Raw genomic sequence first — 6,725 nt, forward strand, 5'->3', positions numbered from 1 at the left:
GGGTTAGGGGGTAGAATAGGTTAGCTAATACTTACCCAAGGACAATCCGGATTTCCTCCTCTGCCGGGATGCCGCTGTCGGGATTCCAACCGCCGGGCATGGCGGTAAATCATACTGATTCCCTTTCAGTGAAGTCATCCTGCCACATCACTGAACAGGCACTTCTGGACGATATCATCAGATTGGTCTGCAGGAGTCACAATTTCTTCTTGCAAGGAAACTCAGTCCTCATGGAACCCCAACAGTGCGCGTTTTCAAAGTAGCCTCAGGAATAATTAGTACCACCTGTAGATCTATTGTGTTAGTAAATTAACACAGCTGTGCTCCAGCTAGGTGATCTGGAAAACAAGCACTGGTAGCGTTCCATGAGGACCAGTTTTGAGAAAGAATGCTTGAAGCACAGTAATGCTTTTTAGAATACAGGTCAGGCTTCTCCCCATGTCCCCACTCTGCTGTTTTTAATCTTTGCTCCATGCAGCCTGGGGCTGAAAATGATCCAGGGCCTGTTGTCAGAAACAGAGGTGTGACCAGTGCTATGTGGGTGTGGCCAGTGTCATGTGGGCATGGTCAGTGCATTGTAGTGTGGGTGTGGCCAGTGCTGTACTCCCCCTACACCATCAGCCTTAATGTCTCTCTAAAAACATAAAATGTTAATAATTGCAACTACAATTTTGATACGTGTGTCGCCAGCTGGAGGTCCGGTTATCATCATACTGTTATTTTGACGTGGAGGCCTGGGACGGTAGTCCCACCTGCCCCAAATTGCTCTTCCATCCTTTCTTTTGTTTACACTAGAGCAGTGGTTCTCAAACTCGGTTCTCAGGACCCCACACCGGTCACGTTTTCCAGGTCACGTACCAAATACACAGGTGTATTCATTACTCACTGACACATTTTGAAAGCTCCACAGGTGGAGCTAATTGATTCTGTGAGGAGACCTGGAAAACATGCACTGTTTGGGATCCTGAGGAGCAAGTTTTAGAACTTGTGCTCTAGATGAATAGATTAAAATGAGACAACTCACACACCCACATACAGAAAATAAATATGCCCACGCTCTGCTTTATCCATATTTCCCATGATACCAGATGCGTAGCACCATTAATGCCATATATGTACAGTCAGGTGCATAAATATTGGGACATTGACAGAATTTTCATATTTTGGCCTCTATTCACCACCACAATGGCTTTGAAATGAAACAAACGAGATGTGCTTTAACTGCAGACTTTCAGATTTAATTTGAGGGTAATTACATCCAAATCAGGTGAACGGTGTAGGAATTACAACGGTTTCTATATGTGCCTCCCACTTTTTAAGGGGCCAAAAGTAATGGGACTATCAACTCAAAAGCTATTTCATAGACAGGTGTGGGCTATTCCCTTGTTATTTATTGATCAATTAAGCAGGTAAAAGGTCTGGAGTTGATTCTAGGTGTGACATTTGCATTTGGAATCAGTTGCTGTAGACTCTCAATATGAGATCCAAAGAGCTGTCACTATCAGTGAAGCAAGCCATCATTAGGCTGAAAAATCAAAACAAACCCATCAGAGAGATAGCAAAAACATTAGGTGTGGCCAAATCAACTGTTTGGAACATTCTTAAAAAGAAAGAACGCACCGGAGAGCTCAGCAACACCAATAGACCCGGAAGACCACGGAAAACAACTGTGGTGGATGACAGAAGAATTATTTCCCTGGTGAAGAAAAACCCCTTCTCAACAGTTGGCCAAATCAAGAACACTCTCCAGTAGGTACGTGTATATGTGTCAAAGTCAACAATCAAGAGAAGACTTCACAAGAGTGAATATAGAGGGTTCACCATAAGATGTAAACCATTGGTGAGCCACAAAAACAGGAAGACCAGATTAGAGTTTGCCAAACAACATCTAAAAAAGCCATTACAGTTCTGGAACAACATCCTATGGACAGATGAGACAAAGATCAACTTGTACCAGAGTGATGGGAAGAGAAGAGTATGGAGAAGGAAAGGAACTGCTCATGATCCAAAACATACCACCTCATCAGTGAACCATGGTGGTGGTAGTGTCATGGCGTGGGTATGTATGGCTGCCAATGGAACTGGTTCCCTTGTATTTATTGATGATGTGACTGCTGACAAAAGCAACAGAATTCTGAAGTGTTTCGGGCAATATTATATGCTCATATTCAGTCAAATGCTTCAGAACTCATTGGATGGCGCTTCACAGTGCAGATGGACAATGACCCAAAGCATACTGCAAAAGCAACCAAAGAGTTTTTTAAGGCTAAAAAGTGGAATATTATGCAATGGCCAAGTCAATCCCCTGACCTGAATCCGATTGAGCATGCATTTCACTTGATGAAGACAAAACTGAAGGGAAAATGCCCCAAGAACAAGCAGGAACTGAAGACATTTGCAGTAGAGGCCTGGCAGAGCATCACCAGGGATGAAACCCAGCGATGTCTATGCATTCCAGACTTCAGGCTGTAATTGCCTACAAAGGATTTGCAACAAAGTATTAAAAAGTGAAAGTTAGATTTAGGATTGTTTAGTTTGTCCCATTACTTTTGGCCCCTTAAAAATTGCGAGGCACATATAGAAACCATTGTAATTCCTACACCATTCACCTGATTTGGATGTAATTACCCTCAAATTAAATCTGAAAGTCTGCAGTTAAAGCACATCTTATTTGTTTCATTTCAAAGCCATTGTGGTGACGAACAGAGGCCAAAATATGAAAATTCTGTCAATGTCCCAATATTTATGCACCTGACTGTATATGTAACTTTCTGTGTCTCAGAGGTGAGTGCATGTAACTGCAATCTAAAAGTACATATGCTAGTGTAATGACTTAGGATGTGGGATTCTTTGATTTTGGGCCTGATTCTGAGTTAGATGCAGATCCGTCTATACGTGCATCTTTTGCCAGTTGCACATCCTAAGGGATGAGTTATACCTTTCTGGCCGTGTAAGAAGGGGTGGTCCACGCGTTTCTGGCCATGTAAGAAGGGGTGGTCCACGCGTTTCTGGCCGTGTAAGAAGGGGTGAGCGATGCTTTTCTGGCGGCGTAAAAGGGGTGAGCGATGCTTTACTGGTGGCGTAAAAGGGGGTGAGCGATGCTATTGTGGCGGTGTAAGAAGGGGTGAGCGATGCTATTGTGGCTGTGTAAGAAGGGGTGAGCGATGCTATTGTGGCTGTGTAAGAAGGGGTGAGCGATGCTATTGTGGTTGTGTAAGAAGGAGTGAGCGATGCTATTGTGGCTGTGTAAGAAGGAGTGAGCGATGCTATTGTGGCTGTGTAAGAAGGAGTGAGCGATGCTATTGTGGCGGTGTAAGAAGGGGTGAGCGATGCTATTGTGGCGGTGTAAGAAGGGGTGAGCGATGCTATTGTGGCGGTGTAAGAAGGGGTGAGCGATGCTATTGTGGCGGTGTAAGAAGGGGTGAGCGATGCTATGTGGCTGTGTAAGAAGGGGTGAGCGATGCTATTGTGGCTGTGTAAGAAGGGGTGAGCGATGCTATTGTAGCTGTGTAAGAAGGGGTGAGCGATGCTATGTGGCGGTGTAAGAAGGGGTGAGCGATGCTATGTGGCGGTGTAAGAAGGGGTGAGCGATGCTATGTGGCGGTGTAAGAAGGGGTGAGCGATGCTATTGTAGCTGTGTAAGAAGGGGTGAGCGATGCTATGTAGCTGTGTAAGAAGGGGTGAGCGATGCTATTGTGGCGGTGTAAGAAGGGGTGAGCGATGCTATTGTGGCTGTGTAAGAAGGGGTGAGCGATGCTATTGTGGCGGTGTAAGAAGGGGTGAGCGATGCTATTGTGGCTGTGTAAGAAGGGGTGAGCGATGCTATTGTGGCTGTGTAAGAAGGGGTGAGCGATGCTATTGTGGATGTGTAAGAAGGGGTGAGCGATGCTATTGTAGCTGTGTAAGAAGGGGTGAGCGATGCTATGTGGTGGTGTAAGAAGGGATGAGCGATGCTATTGTGGCTGTGTAAGAAGGGGTGAGCGATGCTATTGTGGCTGTCTAAGAAGGGGTGAGCGATGCTATGTGGCGGTGTAAGAAGGGGTGAGCGATGCTATTGTGGCTGTGTAAGAAGGGGTGAGCGATGCTATTGTGGCTGTGTAAGAAGGGGTGAGCGATGCTATTGTGACGATGTAAGAAGGGGTGAGCGATACTATGTGGCTGTGTAAGAAGGGGTGAGCGATACTATGTGGCTGTGTAAGAAGGAGTGAGCGATGCTATTGTGGCTGTGTAAGAAGGGGTGAGCGATGCTATTGTGGCTGTGTAAGAAGGAGTGAGCGATGCTATTGTGGCTGTGTAAGAAGGGGTGAGCGATGCTATTGTGGCTGTGTAAGAAGGGGTGAGCGATGCTATTGTGGCTGTGTAAGAAGGGGTGAGCGATGCTATTGTGGCCTGTGTAAGAAGGGGTGAGCGATGCTATTGTGGATGTGTAAGAAGGGGTGAGCGATGCTATTGTAGCTGTGTAAGAAGGGGTGAGCGATGCTATTGTGACGATGTAAGAAGGGATGAGCGATGCTATTGTGGCTGTGTAAGAAGGGGTGAGCGATGCTATTGTGGCTGTCTAAGAAGGGGTGAGCGATGCTATGTGGCGGTGTAAGAAGGGGTGAGCGATGCTATTGTGGCTGTGTAAGAAGGGGTGAGCGATGCTATTGTGGCTGTGTAAGAAGGGGTGAGCGATGCTATTGTGACGATGTAAGAAGGGGTGAGCGATACTATGTGGCTGTGTAAGAAGGGGTGAGCGATACTATGTGGCTGTGTAAGAAGGAGTGAGCGATGCTATTGTGGCTGTGTAAGAAGGGGTGAGCGATGCTATTGTGGCTGTGTAAGAAGGAGTGAGCGATGCTATTGTGGCTGTGTAAGAAGGGGTGAGCGATGCTATTGTGGCTGTGTAAGAAGGGGTGAGCGATGCTATTGTGGCTGTGTAAGAAGGGGTGAGCGATGCTATTGTGGCCTGTGTAAGAAGGGGTGAGCGATGCTATTGTGGATGTGTAAGAAGGGGTGAGCGATGCTATTGTAGCTGTGTAAGAAGGGGTGAGCGATGCTATTGTGACGATGTAAGAAGGGGTGAGCGATGCTATTGTGGCTGTGTAAGAAGGGGTGAGCGATGCTATTGTGGATGTGTAAGAAGGGGTGAGCGATGCTATGTGGCTGTGTAAGAAGGGGTGAGCGATGCTATTGTGGCTGTCTAAGAAGGGGTGAGCGATGCTATGTGGCTGTGTAAGAAGGGGTGAGCGATGCTATTGTGGCTGTGTAAGAAGGGGAGAGCGATGCTATGTGGATGTGTAAGAAGGGGTGAGCGATGCTATGTAGCTGTGTAAGAAGGGGTGAGCGATGCTATTGTGGATGTGTAAGAAGGGGTGAGCGATGCTATTGTGGCTGTGTAAGAAGGGGTGAGCGATGCTATTGTGGCTGTGTAAGAAGGGGTGAGCGATGCTATGTGGCTGTGTAAGAAGGGGTGAGCGATGCTATTGTGGATGTGTAAGAAGGGGTGAGGCACGCATCGTTTGGGCAGAAATATTTTACCTTTTGTTTCGGGACATTGTATGTTGTTTGTAATATTATTTCCATTCCATCATGCTGAGCGTTGTGTCATATGTTGGTCCTTTACAAAAAAAGGGCAATAAATAATAACATTGGTGTCTCCTGGGTGCATCACATATTATTTTAACATTTTAGAGATTTGAAACATATAAAACCTTTTTTTGCAGGGGGGGGTGGGTTCATCGTGGCAGAGCGCCATAGTTTTGCTGGTGACGGTTAAAAGGTCTCAACTATTTCAAAGTAGCATATTCAATCACCCACGGTATCTACCGGGCAAGGAAAGCTCCGGTCAATTATTTTCCATTTTCCACATGCAGGCAACCCATACATTCAGTATTAACTGCTGGAATCTATGGATTTCCCCCACATTTCAAACTGCAGAGGGTCCAGATTCAGACCTGCTTGCTAGGATGCATTCGCACGTAGCCGTCAGCTGCCAATGTATGCAAATCCCGCGATCGCTAGCAAGACATTTGCATGCCCACTATGTCGTGCCGACGGTATGTATTTAGACTCCCACCAGCCTGACACAAGACGCCCACTTTTCCTTAGTAACACACGTCATCTCCAGGAAGTGTATTAAACAATTGGTAACATCGAGTAACATCGGAACCATACGCAGCACTTGTGGCTGACCATACCCTACCGCAAGCACTGCGAGTGCTGCTGTGTGTAATTCAGCCATGTGACGTGTATGCTGACGCTGCGTCTTAATTATGCTCGCCCTTGAAACGGTCTGCGTTCACACCCCTCCCCCCCGTTACCATCGTCCACCCCATCACCACCCATAAGTGGCACGACCTGTCACTCATGCTTGCTTGTGGAGCGTCTATGTACAAAGGGTGATCACTTCGCGGTCGCAGTGACTGGTTTGCGCACGTGCACTGTGTCTTATATGCATGCGCAGATTGCAAACATCGGCAGGCTACGTGCGAACGCATCTTAGCGAACGGGTCATGAATCAGGCCCTGAGTCTCCAAGGAAAAAATCCACATTAAATGCACCCTCTTAGTCCCTTTGTCCGGAACGCATTAAGATATTAATGTGATTTCAAACAGCAATAAATTACAGAATTTGGAATAAATTTGATTAAAAAACAAAAATAAAAAAAACCAAAAATCAACAAAAAAACATAATACATTCTTTGGTATAGCTAACCTTAAAGTGTCAAGAAAACTACCAGAACA

Source organism: Taudactylus pleione, unplaced genomic scaffold (genome assembly GCF_031769625.1).
Source record: "Taudactylus pleione unplaced genomic scaffold, aTauple2 ptg000094l, whole genome shotgun sequence".
Lineage (NCBI taxonomy): Eukaryota > Metazoa > Chordata > Amphibia > Anura > Myobatrachidae > Taudactylus > Taudactylus pleione.